Source organism: Artemia sp. Qi Xiang Cuo, chromosome 12 (genome assembly GCF_049724085.1).
Source record: "Artemia sp. Qi Xiang Cuo chromosome 12, ASM4972408v1, whole genome shotgun sequence".
In the NCBI taxonomy this organism is placed as follows: Eukaryota; Metazoa; Arthropoda; class Branchiopoda; order Anostraca; family Artemiidae; genus Artemia; species Artemia sp. Qi Xiang Cuo.
Window position 1 is genome coordinate 6,982,708 of NC_142805.1, and position 26,566 is coordinate 7,009,273.

General features: G+C 35.2%; 1 pseudogene across 1 annotated transcript; it reads left to right on the forward strand.

Annotated features, from left to right (window-relative positions):
- The first annotated feature begins 407 nt into the window (after positions 1 to 407).
- Positions 408 to 20,040, forward strand: LOC148945716 (uncharacterized; annotated as a pseudogene). Its single transcript, XR_016142643.1, has 4 exons — positions 408 to 595; positions 7,791 to 7,897; positions 9,566 to 9,736; positions 18,448 to 20,040. The product of XR_016142643.1 is annotated as an uncharacterized LOC148945716 (transcript).
- Positions 20,041 to 26,566: the final 6,526 nt, after the last annotated feature.

Sequence of the window (26,566 nt, forward strand, 5' to 3'; positions counted from 1 at the left end):
GTCCTCGTCAATAATTTTCCCCGAACTGTTGGACAGGAAAGTAAGCACGGTCGAGTATTTTCTGAACATAGCGCGCGGGAATTTCTGTAAAGTCTCTAGAGTTCCACATAGGGTAGTGGTTTATCGCAATTCTACTAAATGCAGCCTCAAAATAATTTCTACACTGGAACTGAACTTCCGCAAACCAGGGAATGAATTGAAAGGTGGATAATGCCAGTAGGATCAAAGGACCTGAATAGTGGTGAGTATTTCTATAAAACGGCCGTCAAGATTTGGACACCATTAAAAAAAAAGTTAGATTTTGGGCAAAAATTGTCTGGCTTATTTTTGGCTTGTTTTTCAAAGGCTGCGGCTTACTTTTTTGTTCACGATCTGGCCACACTATTCAGGACGCACGCCTCGATTCACTACAGTTGATTGGGGTAAAAGGACTTCATGGTAGTGCATATACCCACATACAAATTCTGGAATGGGATGGAGAACGTGGCTAAAATTGTAATTTTTTTCTTTTAAGTTGAAAAAAGAGGAAAGACTTAATGATAAAGGTTCTCCCCTTGGATAATATGTCAACTAGGATCATTGTACATATTTTAAAATAAGTATTGTTTTCTTAACATGTCTCCTTATCAGGAGCCACAATTCTAAATTTTTGCCAAAATATATTGCCCAAACTAGAAAAACAAGCTACTGGTGGCATAATGCACTGAAAAACTTATAATGTGGGCTATATGTATAGGGGAAGGGGGGGGGGGATAAAGAACAGCACTGCTGAATGCCAAATGTGTTAATCATGATTATTAGGTAAATTTTTGGCAGTTTATATTATTAACTAAAAAATAAAGTGAATAGGCCTATACCACTCAATGTCTTTTCTTAAGCTCTTTACAAATATGATAATTGCTTCTATCAGAAATACAAATTTATCCATTCCCACCCCCTAACCTAACCTAGGTACCTTTTTTCTTCCTGAATGCATTGATAAACCACCCTTTGATATCCATTCTTCTATTGGAAATACCTGTTTGACTGGTTTCCTTTAGTGTTTCCCAATACAGTATATAGTGGTGTGTAACATATAATGCATAAGTACTGGGGGTGGGTAAAGTTGAATTTCTAATGGAAGCAATTATTATATTTTTAAAGACCATAAAAAAGGCATCAAGCAGAATGTTCACTTTATTTGTAAGTCAGTGCTATGAACTGCCAAAAACTTGCCAATTATTTTGCATAGTATGAAGTAAAAAGTGTTTTTTCAACATGCTTACTTATCTTCAGGTCTTGCCTTGGTAATTGTCTTGATTGCTATTTAGGCAATTACCAAGGAGCCTCTTGCTAACCTTAAAAGTGGTTGAGCTAGGCCTAAATAAATGAAACTATCAGTAATGAATCTAGGGCCAAAAATAAAATTCTACTTTAGCTACTTTTGGCTATCTTGGAAAGATGTAAGGTTTGGAAAATGAAACTCCCAGGGATGGGTCTAGAGGCTTAAGTATGTCCCAGGAAGGTATTTTGAAGTACCTATCTCCACTCCTTCTCCCTCTAGAGGGTCCTGACCTTTGATGACATTTAAAAATCTGTGAGCTATAAAAGTGAAACCCCGCAAAATGAATCTTCTGCTTAAATGAAGTACAACAAAATTGTTTTCAGCTTCACAACTTTCCTTAATCCCAATTTATAAGGTTTTAAAGATATGCAAATACATTTCCTAAATTTTGGAAATAAAACATAGATATTGCTTAAAATTATGCTCAAACAACTGAAATGGCATTTTCAGAGCTAAAACCAGAGAAAATTTTCAGAGCTTTTTCAGAGCTAAAATCTGATGACTGAAAATTAAGTTAAAATGTTGTTTTGCTAAAATTTCAATAGGTATAGACCTGTCATGAATGCAACTTTTATGACCCTCTAGATGGAGAAGGAGTGGAGGTAGTTACTTCAAAATACCTTCCCGGGACAAACTTTAGCCTGTAGACCCATATTTGAAAGTTTCATTTTCCTAACCTAACCCCATTCCAAGATAGCCATAAGTAGCTAAAGTAGCTTTAAAAGTAGGTAAATTTTTGGCTGTTTATATTATTGACTTAAAAATAAAGTTATTATACCACTCAATGTCTTTTCTTAAGCTCTTTACAAATATGATAATTGCTTCTATCAGAAATACAAATTTATCCATTCCCACCCCCTAACCTACCCTAGGTACCTTTTTTCCCCCTTAACCCCAAAAAACAATAGTTAAAATATTGTAAATGCATTGATAAACCATGCTTTGCAATCCATTTTTCTACTGCAAATAACTGTTTGACTGGTTTCCTTTAGTGTTTCCCAATACAGTATACACTGGTGTGTAACATATAATGCAAAAGTACTGTAGGCTACTGGGGGTGGGTAAATTTGAATTTCCAATAGAAGCAATTATTATATTTGTAAAGATCATAAAAAAGGCATCAAGCAGAATATTCACTTTATTTGTAAGTCAATGATATGAACTGCCAAAAACTTTCCAATGATTTTGCATAATATGAAGTAAGAAGTGTTTTTTATAACATGTTTGCTTAACTCCAGGTCTTGCCAGGTCTTGCTTTGGTAATTGTCTGGATTGCTATTTAGGCAATTGCCAAGGGGCCTCTTGCTAACTTTAAAAGTGGTTGAGCTAGGCTTAAGGAAATGAAACTATCAGTAATGAATCCAGGGCCAAAAATACACTTTGGGAAGGTATTGCCAAGCTAGTATGTTGATCTTTTTCTCATTTCTAAGTCTTTGAAATTGGCCTACTTGACAGGTATCCCTATACCTATTGGTATTTTGACAAAACAACATTATACCATAATTTTCAGGTTTCAGTCTCCTTTTCTCTGCTTTTAGTTTTGAGAATACAATTCTTGTTATTTGAGTATAGCTTTAAGCCATATCAATGGGTTTTTCTATATTTAGGAAATATATTTGCAGATCCTTAAAACCTCATAAATTGGGATTAAGCCAAGTTGCAAAGCTGAAAAAACTTTTGTTGTACTTCATTCAAGCAGAAGATCTATTTTGGGTAAAATTCTACTTTAGCTACTTTTGACTATCTTGGAATGGGGTTAGGTTAGGAAAATGAAACTTTCAGGGATGGGTCTACAGGCTAAAGTATGTCTCAGGAAGGTATTTTGAAGTACCTACCTCCACTCCTTCTTCCTCTAGAGGATCCTGACCTTTGATGACCTTTAAAAATCTGTGAGTTATAAAAGTGAAACCTTGCAAAATGAATCTTCTGCTTAAATGAAGTACAACAAAATTGTTTTCAGCTTCACAACTTTCCTTAATCCCAATTTATAAGGTTTTAAAGATATGCAAATACATTTCCTAAATTTTGGAAATAAAACATAGATATTGCTTAAAATTATGCTCAAACAACTGAAATTGCATTTTCAGAGCTAAAACCAGAGAAAAAAAAATCTGATAACTGAAAATTAAGGTAAAATGTTGTTTTGCTAAAATTTCAATTGGTATAGACCTGTCATGTACACAAATTTCAGGACCATCTAGAGGGAGAAGGAGTGGAGATATGTACTTCAAAATACCTTCCCGGGATATACTTTAGCCTTTAGTACCATCCCTGAAAGTTTCATTTTCCTAACCTAACCCCATTGCAAGATAGCCAAAAGTAGCTAAAGGAGAATTTTACCTTATTTTGCAATGTTTCACTTCTATAACACAGATATTTATAAAGTTCATCAGAGGTCAGTACCCTCTAGAGAGAGGAGGAGTGGATATAGACGCTTCAAAATATCTTCCCATGACAAGCTATAGTCTATAAATATGTCCCTGAAAGTTTCATTTTCCAACCTAAAATATTGGAAAGGTAAATTTAGAGTTAACATTATAATTTAGCTAGGATAAAAGTGAATTTATCACTTGATGCCTTTTTTATGCTCTTTCATAATTAAACAGTCGCTTCTTGGGGAAATTACATTTCAAACCAATAAAGCATGCCAAGCTCTCAAAACAGCCCTTAGTAGCCTAACTAAAAGTTTAAAAAGGTGTTTCTAAAAAATACTGTTATGTGAGAAAAATTGCCATTTTTAGCTGACCCAGAAATAGTAATTATTATTTTCATTAATAATAATAATTAACTGTCAGTATGAAAACAAATTTGCAGAAATTTTAAAAAGAGCCAGAAACACTTCCAAATTGAGTTCAGTTTTGGTGTGATGTCATTTTTGAAAGTTTCAGGCTTTATTTAAAAAATCCTCAAAATTTGTTTTTCCAAAATAATGTTTTACTATTAAGAATGAGGAAAGTAGTAATTACCATTCCTGAATCAGAAAAAAAATGTAAATTTTTCCTGACTTGCTAGTTTTTTTTTATAAACTTACATTCAAACTTTTTGTTATTATGGGCTGTTTTAGCCTTTAAGGGCTTAATATGTAGTTTCTCCCAGAAGCAATTATTGAATTATGAAAGAGCATAAAAAAGGCATCAAATGATTTATTCACTTTCATCCTAGCTAGATTATGTTGTCAACTACAAGTTTTCCGCTATATTTACCCTTTTTTATATCTAGGCCTAGAAGAGGGCATAAGTGACTGGTCAATGGTAAAATTCTAGTTCAGGGGCTCTTTGCTATCTTGTTAAGTAGTCGAGTTGGGTGAATTAAATTCACAGGAATGTATCCAGGGCCTTTGTAATCTCCTGTGAAGATATTTTGAAGTGCCTTCCTTCACTCCTGCTCCTTCAAAGGGCCCTGACCTTTGATCTACTTTTTGTTATAAAAGTGAACCCTGGCAAAATAGACCTTCTGCTCAAGTGAGGTACAAGAAAAGTATTTTGGGCCTCATACCTTTGCTTAACTACAATTGTACAAGGACTTAAAGAACTTTAAATCTGTTTCATAAGTTTAGGAAAACACCTTTTGATAAGCTTGAAATTTTGTTGAAATAATAGGAATTGTATTTTCAAAAAGTTTAGCCATTGAAAAATATATTGAAAACAAAAAATTAAAGTGCAGTATGTATCTATTTTTTGGGTGGGAAGGGAGGACGAATTTTCTACTGGAAAAATTTTCAATGGATATGGAAGTTTCCAGGGGGTGAAATTTTCAGGGGAAATTTTACACTGGGTGAATTTGCCAGAATTCCTATACAAAATATGTTTATATGTCTTGCTTTCTCTATACCAATTAAATTTTACGCATGGAGATGTTGAGGGTAATTATCCAGGGTAAATTTTTGCCAGAATTAAATTGTCAAGAGGATATTTCTATGGGGAGGGGATTTTCCCTTGGAGGTGGAACCTCCAACCTGGCATTATTTAAATAACGATCAGAAATTAAACAAAAAAATGAGGTTTTTCAACTGAAAGTAAGGAGGAACATTAAAACTTGAAACAAACAGAAATTATTACGTGTATGAGAGGGGTTGCCCCCTCCTCAACACCTTCTTCTTTACGCTAAAGTTAAAGTTTTGTCCCAATTCTTTAAAAACGAGTCCTGGAACACCAGGGTTGTTTAATTAGAACAATAAGTAACTTTTTTTTTTGAAGTGCCAAACAACTGTAGCATGAAGAGCGAGGTGTTGAGATTCAGATTCAGCTTATCAAAAAACCCTACTGTAGAGGTTTCAAGCTCATTTTTGCAAAAATGTGGAATTTTGAAATTTTGCCAGAAGAAAGATCATGGATGCATGTTTATTTGTTGTTTTTTCCCCCAGGGTAATTGTATCAACCCAGTGGGCCTAGAACGTTGGGAGAGAGTTCATTTTAGTTCTAGTGCCCTTTTTAAGTGACCGAAAAAATTGGAGGGCAACTAGACCCCTTCCCACGCCACTTTTTTCCTAAAATCGTCTGATCAAAATTTTGAGATAGATTTTTGGTTAGCATAGTTGAAAGGCTCAATAACTATGTCTTTGGACATAAAATGACCCCCTAAAGCCTCTGGGGAATCATTTTAAGTTATAAAATTTTCCCATTGTTTAATTTGTTATTGGGAAGTATGCATATATTTTTTGGGTGGAAAGGGAGGACGAATTTTCTGCTGATCAAATTTTCTGTGGATAGGGAAGTTTCCAGGGGGTGAACGTTTCAGGGGAAATTTTACACTGGGTGAATTTGCCTGAATTCCTATACAAAATTTGTTTATATGTCTTGCTTTCTCTTTACCAATTGAATTTTATGTGTAGAGATGTTAAGGGTAATTATCCATGGTAAATTTTTACCAAATTGAATTGTCAAGAGGAAATTTCTATGGGGAGGGGGATTTTCCCTTGGAGGTGTAGCCAGGTAACCTGGCGTTATTTAAAAAATGATCAGAAATTAAACAAAAAAAACTAAGTTTTTTCAACTGAAAGTAAGGAGCAACATCAAAACTTAAAACGAACAGAAATTATTACGTATATGAGAGGGGTTGTCCTCTCCTCAACACCTTGCCCTTTACGCTAAAGTTCAAATTTAATCCCAATTCTTAAAAAACGAGTCCTCAAACACAAGGGTCGTTTAATTAGAACAATAAGTAACTTTTCTAAAGTGCTGAAAAACTGTAGCGTGGAGAGCAAGGTGCTGAGGAGGGGAGAGCCCTCCTCATATACGTAATAATTTCTGTTCGTTTTAAGTTTTAATGTTGCTCCTTATTTTCAGATGAAAAACTTGTATTTTTCTTTATTTAATGAAGCTTAGAAGCTAACATTTTTCTGAAGGGAATGGAAAAGGTATGTCAATTAAAGTAAAAGTATATAAAAATGAAAAAAGTAAGTAATTACAAAAATACACAAAACAATAGCCTACTTACAAAAACTAAGATACAAAGTCCCAGCATTCAGTTCTGTTGAGCAATGCTAAAGCGTTGGACGGATATTTGTTAATAATATCAACAGTTTTGAATTTGGTTATCAAACACCAAAATAATTTATGCCTTTAGACTCAGTGTTTATAAAAAGTAACACATTATCAAAGTACTTTGTTCAAAGTAAAACATAAAAACTAAGATTAAGAAAATCAAATAAAATTTTTTAGTTCAATATTTTAATTTAATTTTGAATATCAAAAACCAATGTATTTGACACCTTTATGCTTCATAACTGTAAAAAATCAAATCTTTCAAAGTGACAACTAGATAAATACAATCACTCCTGGAAAAAAATGAATGATAATAAAACACAAAAAAACGTATCCTTTGAGGGGGAAAATTCAGAAATTCCCAGAATTCCGTTCAGGGGAAACATTTCTGATTATATTGGCTTCATATATCAGCTCATGGGTGCTCTTGCAATGCAAGCAACAGTTGACAGCATATTTTTACTGAAATTGCCCCTTATTATGTTGTTTTTCTTGCGTTTTCTATAATTGCACGAACTTTCTTGTGTACTAATAACTGCACTAATTACTACTAAACAAATACACATTTGGGATCACAATAAAAAGCTCATTCTTTGACTGAATTTATTAATAGTTAGGCTCTTATACTTTCGTTATTGACAAGAATTGTTATTTACTTACTATTAATTACTATGAAGAATTTGATTTTTGTTTTGTTGTTCCAACCATATCATATAAAAAAAATGTTTGTGGAAAAATGGAAAGGGGTCACAGTCACAAATTAGAACTTTTATTTTCCTTATTAATCTATTGGCAGGCAGCCAACAATGGGGCAACACACATTTTTTCCATGTTTTTTTTCTATTCTGCTCTCTTTCCGTTGGTTTCCTTATAATTACTTTATAGTCCCAAATTTCCAGGACGGCATGCCCCCCCCCCCCTGCCGGCGCCCATGATATGGCATATAATACCATATTATAATTAATCAACTATTCGGATTCTAGAGACTTCTAACTACCTGGAACAGTCAAAAGAGACTGACCACGTATTTGAATCAATTTATGAAACATGGAAACCCCAATTCTGTTTGACATCACTGCTGCTAAGCAAGGTAATTGCTATTATGGGTGGTTTAGCTAATTTTTTGTTTATTTTTACTAGTTTTGTTTGACAGTTGGCGCAGTTGTTACCATTTTTGACTTATTTCTTCTACTTTACTTCAAAAAATAGATTAAGCAAGCTATAAAACTTAACTATTATTAATTAAAAAACCGTTTTTTGCAAGAACATTTTTCAAATTAAAATCTTGCAAATATCTTTTTGCAATTCGATAAATTATTAACTTCAAATTAAGTACAAAACCCTTTATTAAATTTAGAGTTTTAAATGGTTTTATTTACTTTAATAGGAAAAGTGTAGTGTTGAGAAGCAGCACATATTTCAGAATCAATTAAAAGAAGTACAAATGTTTTTTAATGAATGTCTAGCACCTCAGATTTTTGTCAAACCTTTCCTATATCTGTTTTATGAAGCTTTTTGTGTGTCTAAAGTCACCCCTTCTCTATGCTCCGTCACTCTTTATTCTAAAGTGTTATGTTATTGTAAATACTAATTAATACTCGTCTTAGTGGGGCTGTGGCTGTGATGTATTTCGGAGCAGTGGGACTTAAACTCCCATCTATTGAAGAATAGATTTTTCCAATTTAAATATATTCTATACTTTTCTTTTTAAAATTACTTTTTCTAATGAAATAAACAATACTGAAAGACTCAACCCCCTGCCCTTTTTTCTTTCTGCTTGATTTCTTTAATAATGGATTTGATATCTTGGGATTCCCCAACCTTTTAGCTATTTTTGGGAAAACAAATTTTTGTGCCAGAAAACAGAACTTTGGGTACCACAGTTTCTTTTACAACTTAAAAACGGGTACTTTAGCTTGCCATTTCTATTCAAATCAGATTTCTCTCAGTATCTCAAACCCACAGTGTTGAAAAAATCGTACTTGGAAAAAAAACAGGTAGCACAAGAAATACATCAATGTTACCCTTGAATAAACTTGATTCGTCTTTTAATTCAAATTTCAGAATTTCCAACAGTATGCTTCTAATTTCGATGTGACTTTAGAAAGGTTTGAATTCAGCCTCTTTTTTTCAAAGTTTTAAAAAATTATTTAAATAATTGCAAGTTTCAATTCCTTTTAACATGAATAATAGTTTGGATTTCTGTATCATTGTGCACAGAAAAAAGGTTTTCTCTAGACAGTTTTGTAGAAAATCGACTTTCAAACTTTTGCATGCTATTTGCTGAGGTTTGCTCTATATTTCAGCTGTAGGCCAAACCATGAGATATAAAATAATAGGCTATTAATGAGATGTAACATTCCTGCCAATCAGCATAGTTACAAGAATAGTGAGTCGATAATCAGATTGAAATGCCATATTTTTCTAGCTAAAAAGGTTTTCTTTAAAAACAAGTCTTAAGCTTTCTCTTACTATAGGTGGTTGGCTCTTTACTAGGTATATTGCTTCAATTTTGATGAAGATTGTTTTTGACAGAACTTACAATTATTTGCCATTATCTTCATAATATTTTTTTTTTCAAAACCTTTTACTCTTCACCTTTGTATATATTTACATAGTTTCTAGATGCTGGGAGGATCAATTTACCTTTAATCCTTCACGAATTACCATACAAAGATTGTATGGTATTCTGAATGTTTTATGACTTCAACTTGTTTCTTAGTGAGCGTGTCTGTATGATTTTATTCTAATTTTGTAGAAGCTGAAGATACCTCCTCAAATGATGATAAAGATATTTTTGGAAGTAGACATACTAAGTTATTAATGGAAAATGCGGCGAATCTTTTTGCTGTTCCTCCTGAAATTTCTGGAGCTTTTGAACATAAAGCTGACCATGTGAAGCCGGAGCCGAACACTGTCGGAGATAAAGGTATGCTTCACATATCCTGATCTTTCTCTGTATTTTGTGCTTCCAAAATGTGAAATTGTATCTTATGCTTCCTTTTGAAATTGTGGCGGGATTTGAAAAATAGGTGTTTGTTGAAGCTTAGTGCATTGTTTGCAGTTGAAAAAAATATTTAGTAAATAACATTCCTGGATGGTTCTAATTATTAAGTCATCAAATTTTCTATCTCAATTAGATCCCTGGATAAAAAGACAATCTTAATTTATATTGAAACTTCTTTTTATGGTTTTTGGAACTCAGTAGATTTATTTTAAAATTTTTAAAATATGAGACATTTTCTGTTGTTTGTAGTGCAAAGCTTTGGCTATACGTATCCTTCAGGGTTCTCACTGGCCTTGGAAAACCTTGAAAATGGAAGACCAATTTGCTAGTCATAGAAAATTCCTAGAAAATAGGTGGGGGGGGGAAACAATGTCCTAGGAAAGTTTTAAATAGTCTTGGAAAATAATCATTTCTCTTTATAAATGAATGCAAGCGGTTTAAGCATTTAACGCACGAACGTCTGTTTCTTTGAAAATTTTTTAACAATAGTAATCTTTCAAAATTTTTATTTTGAAAGATTTATCTTGAAAAACAATTTTATTCCGTTTACATGCATCAGCTGATAAACTTCAGCTGACATCTAAAGATGCTGTTTCATTACCCTGGCATTGTATTATTCCTTTTTTTCTCCTTAATTTTTAACGCAAATATAGTTGATTTAAAAAATATAATTACATAAAAAATAATGTTTCACCTTTTTTGTTTGCTGAGTTGCGAATATTGCACGATGGTATTTTATTGTTTTTTTTTCTTTGAAATATGAGCCTTAAGTTATCTCAAATGATAATTATTTAGACAATTTATTTATTTGTTTAAGCGTTGCCTACTTCTGAATGATCAAAAAGCTTTGATGGACAAAGGATCAGCCTCTGTAAAGGACATTTTTTTAATTTTTTTTTACTGAGGTCAAATAACCCTTTCTGGCAGTCTTAGACCCTTTTACACAGAATCAACTTATTTTCAAAAGTTTATTAGGAAGGGTCTGGCCAGAAAGGCTAGACCCTTTCTGGCCTTTCTGGCAGTCTACTTAGGTGGTAAATCCTACAACAAATTAAATTTATAATTTGGGAGGAATAGACGAATAACAGAGAAATCCAGTTGTTAAATCTCTAAGTTAATGTTTTTTTAATCTAGAAATAACGTTGTTTCTGAAATCAATTAATTCCTGAATTTTTATTTTATTAATTCTTATAGGTTACTGCTGACACTTATTAAAGAGACAATAGTCATACACAAATAAGGATGCTTTGTTCTATAATCAAATATGAATGCTAAAGAGGATGCTTTAAATGTATTGAGTAAATATTATGTATTGAGTGTATTGAGACATGCTTGAGTAAATTTTTGAATAGAACTTGCGCATTTGCAAACAGAGCCAAGTGTCCTTTTTTTTATATATAGCCTTTAACGGCCGTATATAAAAGCCGTATAGAGGCCTTTAAAGGCCAAATATTGGAGTTTGGCCCCCTCCCAAGTACTGAATCCTGAAGACGTGCCTGGACTAGATTGACTTAAAATAACCAATACTGAAACAACAGAATGCAGTTTACTGAAAAAATATAAATGTTTTTACTTTTAGAACCTAAATAAATCAAATAATATTAACATTTTGATTACTAAATATCATTATATTTATATTAAACTGACAATGCACATTCATTTGTATTTTTTTCAGTAAAGTGCAAATTATGCTCTGGCCTTGGGAAGGCATAGGGTTTTGAGCCCTACTCATATTAATTTCTACTTGTTTTGAGCTTGACTTGGTTATTTATTGTAATTTCTGTACGTTTTGGGTTTCATTTATTTATCGATGCTGATTTGTGGTAGTTTCACGCTTGGTAGATTTTTTGATTTTATTTTTGCTCATTTTTGGTTTAATGGGGTTCTTTACTTTTCTTTGACAAACGTGTTTTGTGGAAACAGTTTTTTTTAATTAATTTCTGTTTGTTTTTTATTGACATAGTTTTTCAGGGAAAAAGAAACTAATTCTTTAAATCTTTTCGTTTTTTTAAGACTTTATAGTTTGGCCTGCTATTTGTATGCTGGAGAAAAATTTTCTGTAATTTTTAACAACATACTCCCTTTTAAAAATATGGACACAAATAGTAGTGCTTAATTTAGTTTCATGCCTCCTCTTGTTGACCTGAAATAGAAAACTTGATACCATTCGCAAAAAAAATCTGTTTACTTTCTTTGATAGCTTGGATACACTTACGCTATTTTGATTTGGTTAAATTAAGAGCAGAAGCAGCCCTGAAAGTTTAAACATAATACCCTCAGTTCTTGTTGGGATACTGCTGAGATGACTTATTGGGAATTAGCATTAACACAGTGCGTTTTGATTTAATCTTATTGTAACATTTAGTTTTTAAACATAATGGGCAAATGAGACGGTGGGTATGGAAGGGGGACTAGTTGCCCTCCAATCACTTTTGGCTATTAAAAAGGGCATTAGCAGTTTCGATTTTCAATCGAATGAGCCCTTTTCGAAGTTCCTAAGACACCTCCTTTGATACGAAGTGCCATGGTCTAAACAAAAAAAAAAAGAAAAAAAATAACACATTGCACCCACATCTATCTTTACTATAAAAATGTCAAGCCTTCCAATCACTTTTGACTATTAAAAAGGGCATTAGCCCTTGCAATTTCCAATCGAATGACCCCTTTTTGAGTTTCTACGACAACGCTTTCTATAAACACCTTATATATCCCCAGGGCATAAATTACAACCCTTGCCCTGAGAGCTGTGAGGGGGTTGTCATCCTCAAAGACCTAATTTACAGAACTTTCAATTACGTTAAACAAAATAGCTATCTCAAAATTTTGATTGGATTTTTTTGGGGAAAGGGTGGGTGTGAGAGGGGCGTTAGTTGCTCTCTAATCACTTTCAACTCTTAAAAAAGGCACTAGACCTTTCAATCTCCAATCGAATGAGCCCTTTTGAAGTTTCTACGACAACGCTTTAAATAAGAACCTTATATGCCCCCAGGGAATAACTTACAACCCTTGCCCTGAGGTCTGCGGGGGGGGGGGGGGTTGTCTTCCTCAAAGACCTTATTTAAAGAACTTTAAACTACGTTGAAGAAAATTGCTATATCAAAATTTTGATTGGATGTTGTTGGGGAAATGGTGGGCGTGAGAGGGAGTTAGTTGCCCTCCAATCACTTTCGACTATTAAAAAGGGCACTAGCCCTTTCAATTTCCAATCGAATGAGCCCTTTTGGAAGTTTCTACGACAACGCTTTCTATAAAAACCTTATATGCACCAGGGCATAACTTACAACCCTTAACTTGAGGTCTGTGAGGGGGTTGTCATCCTCAGACATAATTTCCGGTCCTTTCAACTACGTTGAACAAAATGGCTATCTCAAGATTTTGATTGGTTTTGTTTGGGGAAATGCTGGGTGGAGAGGGGGGTTACTTGTCATCCAATCACTTTCGACTATTAAAAAGGGCACTAGCCGTCTCAATTTCCAATCGAATGATTCCTTTTTGAAGTTTCTATGAGAAGGCTTTCTATAAAAAAAAACTTATAAGCCTCCAGGGTATAACTTACAACCCTTGCCCTGAGGGCTCTAGGGGGAGTGTCATCCTCAAAAGCATAATTTCCAGACTTTTTAACTACGTCGAACAAAATGGCTATCTCAAAATTTTTATTGGATGTGTTTGGGGAAATGGTGGGTGTGAGAGGGGTGTTTCTCCAGTCACTCCAGTGACTGGGTGGTTCTCCAGTCACTTTCGACTATTAAAAAGGGCACAAGCCTTTGTAATTACCAATCGAATGAGCCCCTTTTGAAGTTTCTACCGCATCACTATCTATAAAAACTTATATGCCCCCAGGGCATAACTTACAACCCTTGCCCTGAGGGCTCTGAGAGGGCTATCATCCTCACATACCTAATTCGTAAAGGTCTTAAATACGTTGAACAAAATGGCCATCTAAAATTTTGATTGTATGTGTTTGGGGAAATGTTTGGCATGAAAGGGGGGCTATTTGCCCTAAAAACACTTTCGACTATCAAAAAGGGCACTCGCGCTTTGGACATCAAATTGAATGAATCCTTTTCCAAGTTTTCTACAACAAAGTTTTCTATAAAAACCTCACATGCCACCAGAGCATGACTTTAAACCCTGACTCTGAGGGCTGTGGGGGGAGTGTCATCCTCTTAGATATAATTTCCAACCTTTCAACTAATTTGAAAAAAATGGCTATCTCATAATTTTTACTTCAGGTGCTCGGATAAAATGTGGGCGTGGACGGTGTGCTAGCTCCCTTCCAATCACTTTTGACTATTAAAAACGTCATAAAATATTCCAATTTATAATCGGATAAGCCGATTTTAGAGTTTCTTCGGAAACACTATCTATAAAAACCTTATATGCCCCAAGGGCATAACATACATCCCTTGCCTTGAGGGCTGTGGGGGGTTCTCATCTTAAAAGACCCAATTTCTAGAACTTTCAACTACGTTGAACAAAATGGCTATCTCAAAATTTTGATTGGATGAGTTTGGGGAAAAGGTGGCCGTGAGAGGGGGGTTAGTTGACCTCCAATCACTTTCGACTATTAAAAATAGAACTAGCCCTTTGAAATTTCCAACCGAATGAGTCTTTTTTGAATTGTCTACGACAACGCTTTCTATAAAAGCCTTATATGCCCCCTGGGCATAACTTACACCCCTTGCCCTGAGGGCTGTGGGGGAGTGTCCTCCTCAAAAATAAAAATTTTATGCGGAAAACAACTACGCTGAAAAAAATGTCTATCTCCAAATTTTCATTGGATTTGTTTGGTAAATGATGGGTGTGAAAGGGGTTTTAGTTGCCTCCAATCATTTTCTACTATTAAAAAGGACACAAGCCACTCCAATTTACAATTAAATGAGCTCTTTTCGAAGTTTCTACGACAACTCCTCTGATACGAATTGCCCTGGTCAAACAGTTCGTGGTAACGAACTGTAAGTAAGGAGCGACCCGGCTCAATGGTAACCGAAACTCTAGAAAACGGGTTTTTGATACCAATAGATATATCAAAAGAATCAGATTTCAATGCTGATTTCAAATATCTAACTTTTATCAAGTTTAGTGCTACCCATCAAAAGTTACGCGCCTGAGAAAATTTGGCTGATTTTTAAAAAAAGGGAGAAATACCCCGTAAAAGTTACAAAACCTTAATGAAAATCACACCATCATATTCAGCGTATTAGAGAACCCTACTGTAGAGGTTTCAAGCTCCTATCTACAAAAATGTGGACTTTTACCTTTTTTTCCAGAAGAAAGATCACGGATGCGTGTGTATTTGTTTGTTTGTTTGTTTGTTTGTTTGGTTTTTTTTTCCCAGGGGTGCTCGTATCGACCCAGTGGTCCTAGAATATCGTGGGAGGGCTCATTGGAACGGAAATTAAAAGTTCTAGTGCCCTTTTTAAGTGACCAAACAAAATGGAGGGCAACTAGGCCCCCTCCCACGCTTATTTTTTTCCCAAAGTCACCCGATCAAAATTTTGAGATAGCAATTTTGTTCAGCATGGTCAAAAATATGGTAAATATGTCTTTTAGGATGACTTAATCCCCCGAAGTGCCCCGCGGGTGGGATAAAATTTTTTAACTTTACCAATTTTTAAAATATTTTTTGGTTTTTTGGTATTTATACAGATTTTTTCTGTTGGTTTTTTTTCTGGTTGTGGGTGGTAAGGGTGGGTCGGTGGTTATGTTGGAGGATCTGTTCATGAAGGAAGTTTTCAGGGGGGAAGGGAAATTGCCATGAAGGGGGCACCGGACTTCCCAGCATTATTTATTGATTATTGGGAAGTATACAACCATTTTCAGGAAGAATTTTTTCTGGAGGGGGGGGGGCTAGAGGAGGGAGTTACTATGGAGAATATTTCCGTGGAGGATGTTTCTTTGGGGTACGGGACATTTCTATGACGGAGGTTCCGGATTTCCGAGAATTATCTAACAAACGATCAGACATTAAATAAAAAAAAACAAGTTTTTTCAACTAAAATGTAAGAAGGAATATTAGAACTTAAAACGAACAGAAATTATAACGTATGTGAGGGGGTTCTCCCCCAAGTCAATACCTCGCTCTTTACGCTACAGTTTTTTTTTAGTGCTTTTAAAAGAGCTATCTATTCTAATTAAACGGCCTTTGTGATTCAGGGGTTTGTGAATCAAAATTTTTTTTAGCTTTTAACGTAAAGAGCGTGGTATTGACTAAGGGGAGAACCCCTTCATATAAGTAATAACATATACGTAATAAAAAAAACCATAAAAAAAAACAAGCGATACGGCTCAGTAGTAATCGAAACTTTTAAAAACAAAATTTTGATGTCAATAAATGTATCAAAAGAATTTGTTTATAATGCTGATCCTAAATATATACATTTTATTAAGTTTAGTATTACTCATCAAAGGCTACGAGCCTGAGAAAATTTACTCGATTTTTTAAAGAGGGGGGAAACATCCCCCAAAAGTGAAAGAATTTTAATGAAAATCACACCGTCAGATTCAGCGTATCAGAAAACCCTATTACATAGGTTTCAAGCTCATATCTGGAAAAATCTGCAACTTTGTATTTTTGGCCAGAAGAAACATATACGAATATAGAAGTTAGTTACGTAAGTTAATTTGTAAAGACATCCATTTAACAAAAGAAAAGTAAAATTTTTATGCAAATAAAAGCTGCATTAACTAAAAAACGATCAAAAATTAAATAAAAAAAACAAGTTTTTTAAACTGAAAGTAAGGAGCGACATTAAAACTTAAAACGAACAGAAATTATTCCGTATATGAAAGGGGCTGTCCCCTCCTCAACGTCTCGCTCTTTACGCTAAAGTTTGACTCTTTCTCACAACTTTATTTTTTAAAACAATAAAAAACTTTAGCATAAAGAGCGAGGCGTTGAGGAGGGGACATCCCCTTTCATATACGGAATAATTTCTGTTCGTTTTAAGTTTTAATGTCGCTCCTTACTTTCAGTTTAAAATAATTATTTTTTTTATTTAATCTAAAGAAAGAAAGAAAAAATAATACATTTTGCCAACATCGTTCTTTACTTAAGAAGCGCTATTGCGCTGCCTTTGATACTAAACAAATGCATTAAATGATTACTGGACGAGAATAGCACTTCTGCGGTTAAGATAGAAAGAAGGTAATTAGCTAGTTCATATTCTATCAGGAGTTCTGCAGGGTTGTGTTCTATCCTCAATTATAGGGATTATTTTGATAGAATTTGTCTCAAGTAGCACAGCAATTGCAATGGAAGAAAAAGGAATCAAATGGGAAAGAAAAACTTTCCTCGACTTAGGTAATGCTGATCATTTAAGAATCCTAGATGAAAGTTTGAGCAAAATGATTGAAATTTTAGAAGTTTTGCGATTCAAGATACTAGAACAGGTTTGAAAATTAATGATAGTGGTCAAATATGGTCATGAAGCATGGGGGCTCCAAAAACGGAGGAAGTTTTGATAGATGTTTCCTAGAGAAATTGCTTACGGATTGTATTGGGTACCTGACTGACTGACCTTATTTCAAACAGTAGGCTATACGAAAAATATGGCTCTAACCCTTTATCTAGGGCCACAATGAGAGGAAGATTGAAATTGTTAGGGAACTTTCTTTGAACATTGCCAAACATATTGCCAAAGATTGCCCTGTTTGGCCAACCGTCTAGGGCTAAACGGAAAATAGGTCGTCCACGGCTGTGGCGGAAGAGTCTATTAAAGAAATATTTAAGGTAAATTTTCTCGATGTAAAGAGGAAAGTTTTAATTAGTTTGGGATGGAGGCGGAGCGTGCATAGCTGTGTTGGCCTCTGGTGGCTTGGTGCTTCGGTGAGTTGCCAATAGTAGTAGGAATATGCCAATGTACAGCTCCATAGTTTAATCATTCTCTTAATACACCTTAGTTTCACTTGAATGCAACACTGTTGCCAAAGAACTGAATAATTTGAAAGGGGCCCAATCAGTTGGATTGATTTTGAAATCAAATAAAAGCTTGGCTTCCTCATAATTATTGCCTTTCACAGAAGTTGTGGTGTCAGTTGTTATGTCATATATAGATACAGTTTTTGAGACTTGATTTGTGTTTATTTTTTTTCTGGTAAATAGTATAGTTTAAGTTTTTAGTTGTTTGATCGCCGGAAACGTCCTGATTTTTTGCAGAAAAAAAGTTATTTTAGACATTTGTGCTGGTAACAAGAGAAAGTAAGACACTTTTGTTATCCTCCTACCTACCCCATGCTACCTACATTATATACCTTCTAGAAATTTAGGAAATATACCATGATATATGGAAAATATAAAACAAACTGTTCTTTGGATGATTTGACTAAAAAGAGCTATATCAGAAATTAGTGATTTGCTTTCAAGTCAGAAGCCACCCTGAACCAAAGCTACACATAGTCAGAATACTAAATTATCAAATAAAAGAAGGAATAAATAATTAGAACTCTTATAAGTATAAGGCCTCAAATTGGCTTTTATAAATTAAAGACTGAAATAAGAGTCATTAAAATTTAATTTATAGTAACTGTGTAAGGTTATAAACTATAAATGCTGAGATGTGTACTAAATAAAGAATGGGCTACAAAAATCAAAGTTTTAAGGATTTATTTTGAGTGATTTTTTTTTATTATAGTTCTCCCTGTTGGAGCGTCCTCTGATGAGCATATCAGCAAACAAGAATGTGGATTACTTAGCATGCCAGGTCTTACCAGAATATGTCTAAAAAACGAAATGGATTTGAATTGTGAAAATGAGATTCCAAGTCACATTTATGAATTTGCTGAAAGTGATGTGGCACAACAGGAGGTTTCTCATGCTGAAAAAAGACCTTTCGAATGTGATATATGTAAGAAACATTTTACTACAAATTTCAGTTTATCCGTTCATCAAAGAATTCATACTGGAGAAAAACCTTTTGAATGTGATATATGAAACGTTTTACTACAAATTTAAGATTATCCTGTCATCGAAGAACTCATACCGGAGAAAAACCTTTTCAATGTAATGTATGTGAGAAAACCTTCTACCTAAAAGCTGACTTATTTGATCATCAAAGAACTCGTACTGGATTTAAACCTTTCGTATGTGGTATATGTAACAAATGTTTTACTTCAAGTTCCAGTTTATTTTATCACAAAAGAACTCATACCGGAGAAAAATCTTTTGAATGTAATGTATGTGAGAAAACCTTCTACCGAAAATCTGACCTATTTCTTCATCAAAGAACTCATACTGGAGAAAAACCTTTTGAATGTGGCGTTTGTGAGAAACGTTTTGCTTATAATTCGGTGTTATCGTCTCATCAAAGAACTCATACTGGGGAAAAACATTTCGAATGTGATATATGTAAGAAACGTTTTTCTCAAAAATCGACTTTATCTAGTCATCAAAGAATTCATACCGGAGAAAAACCTTTCGAATGTAATGTATGTGAGAAAACCTTCATCCAAAAAGCCAACCTATTTCATCATCAAAGAACTCATACTGGAAGAAAAACCTTTTGAATGTGGTATATGTAAGAAATGTTTTACTTCAAGTTCCAGTTTATTTTATCACAAAAAAACTCATGCTGGAGAAAAATCTTTTGAATGTGATATATGTAAGAAATGTTTTACTTCACGTTCCCATTTTTCTGATCATCAAAGAACTCATACTGGGGAAAAGCCTTTTGAATGTGGTACATGTAAGAAATGTTTTTCTCGAAAATCGAGTTTATCTAGTCATCAAAGAACTCATACCGGAGAAAAACCTTTTGAATGTAATGTATGTGAGAAAACCTTCTACCGAAAAGCTGACCTATCTCTTCACCAAAGAACTCATACAGGAGAAAAACCTTTCGAATGTGGCGTTTGTGAGAAAAGTTTTGCTTATAATTCAGGGTTATCGTCTCATCAAAGAAGTCATACGGGAGAAAAACCTTTTGAATGTAATGTATGTGAGAAAGCCTTCTACCGAAAAGCTGACCTATCTCTTCACAAAAGAACTCATACAGGAGAAAAACCTTTCGAATGTGGCGTTTGTGAGAAACGTTTTGATTCAAATTCTGGGTTATCAAATCATCAAACAAGTCATACCGATGGAAAAGCCTTTGGGTTTGTCAGTGTATAAGGGCTTTGTATGTTTTTTAAAAAGTTTTGACAACAATTATATCTTTGACTAGTATATTGAATATATTTTCAGTATTGTTTTTGCTTTTCCGTTTTATATAACAGCTTGCTTTCTATTGGTAGTTGACTAAACGTATAAACTTTAATCCTACATAATATAGGAGCACATTTTATTTTTATTAATATAGGTGAATACTTTGGGAAAATTTAGGAAGATGTTTTTGTTGATCGGCTGAAACCTGCCTTGATTTGGTAAAAATTTTAGTGGTTGATATTCTGTAGTATGAACGCATGAGTAAATATTTTAAGGAAAGGGCCGCCCAGGCTTTTCTTTTTAGTTTGATACATTTTTTTATGAAAAAGCGCTATTGACAGTTTTTCCTGGGGGCTGCTGAATAGAGTTCCGTAAATGTTAATTTGTTAATATCAACTTATATTGCAGGATTTGTTTAGTGTCTTGTTCCTGGCTATAGTGAGAGTAGCACACAGATAGTGTTTAAAGATTTGTTTGATCTCCAACGTAAAGTGCCATAGGCCCAGTAATAAGTGTTTTTTAAAAATAACAAAAAGTTTTTTTAAACCAAATAATGTAATACAAAGCAGCATTCTAAACCCCACATCATAATATGATAACTTTAAATATAGATATAGATATATATATATATATATATATATATATATATATATATATATATATATATATATATATATATATATATTACATATATATATATATTTTTCTTCCTCTCAAAATGCAGCTCGTAAAATGACCAAAAACAGGGCCAAAACACTTTCTTGGCTCTTAGAAATGAAAGGACTATCTTCGAAACTCGTTAGAGTGCTCATTTGAGTGTAAATTGTAAGTTCTAGTATTTTTTTTTAAGGCCTAAAACTTTTTATGTGTTTAACATTTTTTTTTAAGTTTCAACATTTTTTTAAAAAACTAACCATCTTTATAACAAGTCTGGCAGAAAAAATAGATTGTTATTTCTTATTTTACCATTTGTTTTGCTTGACACTACTTTACAACAGGTGACAACCCTGCAACAAGCCACGAGTCTGGGAGACCATATTTTTCAAGTCAAAAATTGTAATGCGCGAGTTACATACGATAGATATACGATAGATGGCTCTCGCGCCGTTGAGGTTTGCAAGTCATTCTATCCTAGTTTAACTTGTTCAGTGCCTTGAAATACTCCTCCCTTTGCGATGAAAGTGGTATTAATCAAAAGTGTATTAATAGTGCTATTCTTTGTGACTGAGGTTGCTGCTGAAAACTGGATTGATCAATGCAAAAAGGGTACTTTCATTTCTTTTGCTGTTTTAGCGCCATTTGTCATAGCCACACTCGTCACACTAAGAATTTATAAAAATATAGATGACGTTCCCTTCGTTCGCAAGCGAACAAGAAGAGGACGCAGAGGTGGCAAAAAGAAATTTAAGATTGACGTGTTAGTCACCTACGGACGTTTGGCCAGCCAAAAGCCTAAGCGTGAGAGGTGTTTAGTCTCAATCCCGCGCGTGAGCCTACCGCCCCGGCTGATCCCTGACAACAATGCTCCTACCAATGATTTCGGGTGTGATTGTCCTCCAGTATTATCGCCGCAGGTTCTCTCTTGTAAACACCAACTTCCAAACTTCCTTCTGAGCAACGTCCGCTCACTAACGAATAAAGTAGATGAGTTAGATGTCATTCTACGTCGGAATAATATCCATATCGCCGCAATTACCGAAACATCGCAGCTCGACGAAACAAGCGGAAGGATGGCTGGTTACAAGGTTTTCTTGAACACTAGAACAGACAGGATTTGCGGAGGTGTTGCCCTGTATGTACGCGATGACATCCCCTGCAAATATTTAGATAACTTCAATGACCCTAACCATGAAGCGATCTGGGCATTATGCAAGCCAAAACATTTACCACGAGATGTCTCTTGCATCATTATTGCAAGTATCTACTATCCTGGAAGCGCCAAGAACAGACGGCTGTTGGTATCCTACCTTCAGTCTACGTTAGACACATTACGTCAGCGGTATAGCCGCCCGGGCTTCATAATAGCTGGTGACTTCAACCAAACAAAGAAACAATGGCTTGCTAATACGCTGGGTATGTCACAAGTGGTCAAGATACCCACCCATGTGACCGGGAGCACCCTTGACCTTATTCTTACAAACCTTGCTCCATATTACAAAGACGTGTCTTCGAACGGGCCATTGGGCAAATACGTACGGAATGTGGGTCGGTACTCACTGCTTCAGCGAAGTATACAACGAAAGCGATGTCAACAGGAAAGCAGAAATATTTCAGTCCCTACTCTATGAGAAATACTTAGAAGTTTTCCCGGAAAAGCAATTTGTCGTGAGCGAATCTGACAAGCCCTGGATCACTCCAAAAATAAAACAGCTGATTCGCGAAAAAACCACTGTAAGGCAGTCAAGTGGTGACGCAACGTCGTTACGACTATTAAGAAACAAAATCGTTAGCCTTTGTCGCGAGGCAAGAAAGTCCTTCGGAAAATCCCTTTTGGACCCTGAAATAAAAAAAGATCCCCGTAAATGGCACCGTCTAGTGAGGCAGATTGCTGGAAAAACAGTATCATCCAGTATCCGTATTCTGAACGATGATGGGTCACTCGTGAGTACAAATGACGTCAACAATTACTTTACTGACATTTGTACATCCTTTCCTGCCCCAACTAACACTGAAATAGAGAATCTACTGTCAATATGCCCTGACAAAGGTGAAATCGAAATAGTTGAGCATCAAGTTTTCAAAGAGCTGAACAAGTTGTGTCCATCCAGTAGCTCTTTTCCTGAAGAGCTGCCTATAAGGTTAATACGAGAGTTCTCTCTTTTCCTCGCCAAGCCACTTGGACACATCATCAGCGAATGTTTCGCCCAGTCAACTTTCCCGTCGTGCTGGAAACGCGCATTTGTGCGTGTTATACCGAAGACTAAAACACCCAAATCTTGCAACGAGTTACGACCGATATCAATCACATCTACCTTTGCAAAAGTCACCGAGTCATTCATCCTGCGTGAATTGCTCAAGCAAACGAGGGAAAACATAGACCGTTACCAGTATGGCGGCCTCAAAGGTTGCAATACCTTGATATACCTCGTGCGCCTAGTTGACATTATCTTTAAGTGGCTTGACAAGGGCAGTACCTTCATCGACCTAGCTCTCGCCGATTTCAGGAAGGCATTTGACCTGATTTGTCATCTTACGGCAGCAAAAAATATGCATTAGTGATGAGCTTCCTTCAGGACAGAATGCAGTGTGTATTTCCATTGTTTGAAGGTGACTTGATCTCATACTGGTCTAAACTTACCTGTGGAGCCCCTCAGGGTACAAGACTTACTGGTTTTATATTTATCTCCCTCATCAACTTCCTCCTTCAGAATTTCGAAGAGCGACTCAAATTCGTCGACGATTTGTCATTTGTCCTCAAATACGTCGTGAGAGAAGGTGTAATCGAACGTCAGTTCAGCGAGACCCTTCTGGCATCCTTCTCTGAGGACTGTGAACGTTACAAGTTGACACTGAATGCAGATAAATCAATGATCCTCAGGTTTTGCCCCTTAAAACGTGATCTGGAATTCCCGCAAGTCCCTTTCCCTGTTGTTCCATCTGCAAAAATCCTCGGAGTCACATTATCGATGAACTGCACATTCACTGAACATGTGGAGAAGGTTATTAAGGCTGGCAATGCATCACTTCAGACCCTAGTCCTGATGCGCAGGTTTGGCTGCGACACTCAAAGCCTAAAAAATGCCTATATTACGTATGTGAGACCTCTACTCGAATAAGCCGTCGCTGTCTGGGGACCTTTTGTCCAGAGCACCCACTACCTATGCGATGACCTTGAATCTTCGCAGAAACGAGCTGTTAACATAATCGTTGGTAACAGAAGTGACGACTACAACAAACTCTTGCAAGAACTGAACCTTGAATCTCTCAGCGACAGACGATTATCACTGATCATGTCCCTCGGCAAGTCACTGCTATCTTCGCCCCATCACAGACTGCTCCTGTTAACCAAAGAACCAGATCCCAGTCGAAGCTACAACCCCCTGTCTGCAGGACCAACCGCTACAAAAACACGTTTGTCCCCTTTTTCGTTGAAGCATACAACAAGACTTAGTGTTATTTGAATTCACGTGTTAGTGTTTTTATAGTGTTATTTGTATTTTTTTTTTTTCATATTGTTGTAAAGACGACATAAATTAGCCATGGCTACGCTGTTCGATCTTAATAAACCTATGTCTATGTCTATGTCTATGTTATTCAGTTTATTTCTTGGATTCTTCGTGCTTTAAGAGTTTGAAATGGAATTATTTGAAGCTTATTGATGAATAGACTCCACAACATCCCTGAACATTTTGGCTTATTATTTCTGGACTCACAATGCTAATGATGCTTTGCTTAATGAATTTTCACGATTCAACAAATTTGAAATATTCGTCCAGAGACACTGATTTCCAATGGATATGATCAGTCTATCTTTAATTGTCTTCTTGAATTTTTCGGGACGAACTCACATCACCACAATTTTGTGATAATTTTTAGAAATATGTGGTTCTTTTTCTAGCATAAACACTATTTCGAACTTTATTATGTTCCGTTCATAGATATATGTTTTCATTTATTTTACAGTAAATGGGAGATGAAAGTTTAGGAACTTTTTAATGTACAAAGATCTCAACTTTTCATGTTAGTAGTCAAGCCTGGAGGCTTAAGGTTGAAGCAGAAGCTTTATAAATCCTCAGAGCTATAGCCAAGTGGGATCCGAGAGCCAAAGAAATGTAGCACTCAACTCGCATTAAGGGGTGCCGTTTTAAGACAACTAGAAATATTTTTCTTTGTAAGAATTTAGGTTCATCAAATAGAACCAGATTTTAACTTTAGAATTAAATATGTAATTGATTAAATAGAGATTTGTGCTAATAAGCCATGTCATAGAGCATATGTAAGTAAAAAATAAATGAAATAAGACTTTGCTGTTGAATAGATCTTAGATTGAAACCATTTTTTTTTATCAAAGAAAAGTCAGCCCAATGACCCGTATAATTTTTTTCGTAGCTTAAATCAAGATAAACTCCCCGATCCCAACTTGGGTTTAAAGGGTTGGTGCCAGCATGGGGAATAGGTGGTGTTCAGCCATTATTTCTTTGCTATCCTGGAGTGTCTATATGCTTATGAATAATTCTAACGTTATCCCCGCATAGTTTAGATTTTTTGGGTTTCGGCCAAACTTGTCCCCTCCCTCCTCTACAAGATCCAAAACGGATTGTTGAGGGGAAAGTTGAGCTAAATAAAATTCACATTATGTTTATACAGGTTGTAACAAGGGCGTATCAGTAATATCTTAAGAATTACGTTGAAGAAAATTGAGGCGAAAATTTGAACTAAATAAAAAACATGCTTTGTGTATGCAGGCTGTTAAAGGGGCTTATGAGCAATATCTTAGTTTTAATCTATCAGTTTTCGTGATCTGTGGGCTATATCGGGTTGGTTTTTGTTATGAAGACATTTGTTCTGGTCTAATTTTGTATTATCTAAATGGTACTTATTGCTTTATGACCTTTGGAAGGCGGGTGTTTATTATGAAAATGTTTATCCCATCAGTAAGCCTTTCATCTAATGTCATTTAAGTAAAAACACAACTTTCCCTTATTCTACCTTGCCTGGGGCAACTGTTTGTTTTCATAGTGAATTATTCTCACTACAATGGTTATTAAAACCAATTAAAATAAGTTTTCCCACCATTTGATATTCTATTTTCTTCGCATGTTGAAAGGTCGGGAAATAGTGTCTTTAAGGACGACAACCCTCCCCCCCCCCAGGTTCTTATAGAAAGAGCAACCGTATAGACTTTGGAGGGGGCTCATGGGACTAGTAATCAGAAGATCTAGTGTTTTTTTAAATTGTCGAAAGTGTTTAGAGGGCAGCTCTTGGGGCATATAAGGTTTTTATAGAAAGAGTGGTCGTATAAACTTCGGAGGTAGCTTATTGGATTGATAATCAGATTTTCTAGTGTCCTTTCTAAGAATCAAAGTTATTAGAGGTCAGACACCTCCCCTTCAGACGCACAAGTCGTAATTTCCGATTTGTATCTGATAGAAATGTTGAGATGGCCATTTGTTGTCGTAGAAACTTCGAAAAGGATTTACTCGATTGGAAATTGAAAGGGGTAGCACCCTCTTTAATGCTCTAAAGGGACTGGAAAGTAACCAGCCCCCCCCCCTGACGCCCATCATTTTCTTAAGCAATTCTGATTAAAATCTTGAGAAAGCCATTTTTGTAGTGTAGTTGAAACGTCCAGCAATTATGTCTTTGAGGATATGTACCTCCCCCCTAAGGCCCTCGGGGCAAGGGTTATAAGATATGCCCCGAAGGCATATAAGATTCTTATGGAAAAACGGTAACAAACTGGGAAAACTGATGGTGAAGAGATAATACTGGGCAAAATAATGGGGAAGAGATGATGCTGTGTAATGAGGAGATCGATCAAATGAATGGCTTCATTACCTAGGCAGGCTAGTATAAAATTATTTTGAACAATAGAAAGATAAATTTGCGACCCAAGGTAAGGTAGAACATTAATAGTTACAGCGATGGCAGAATTTAAAAACAGTTCTGAA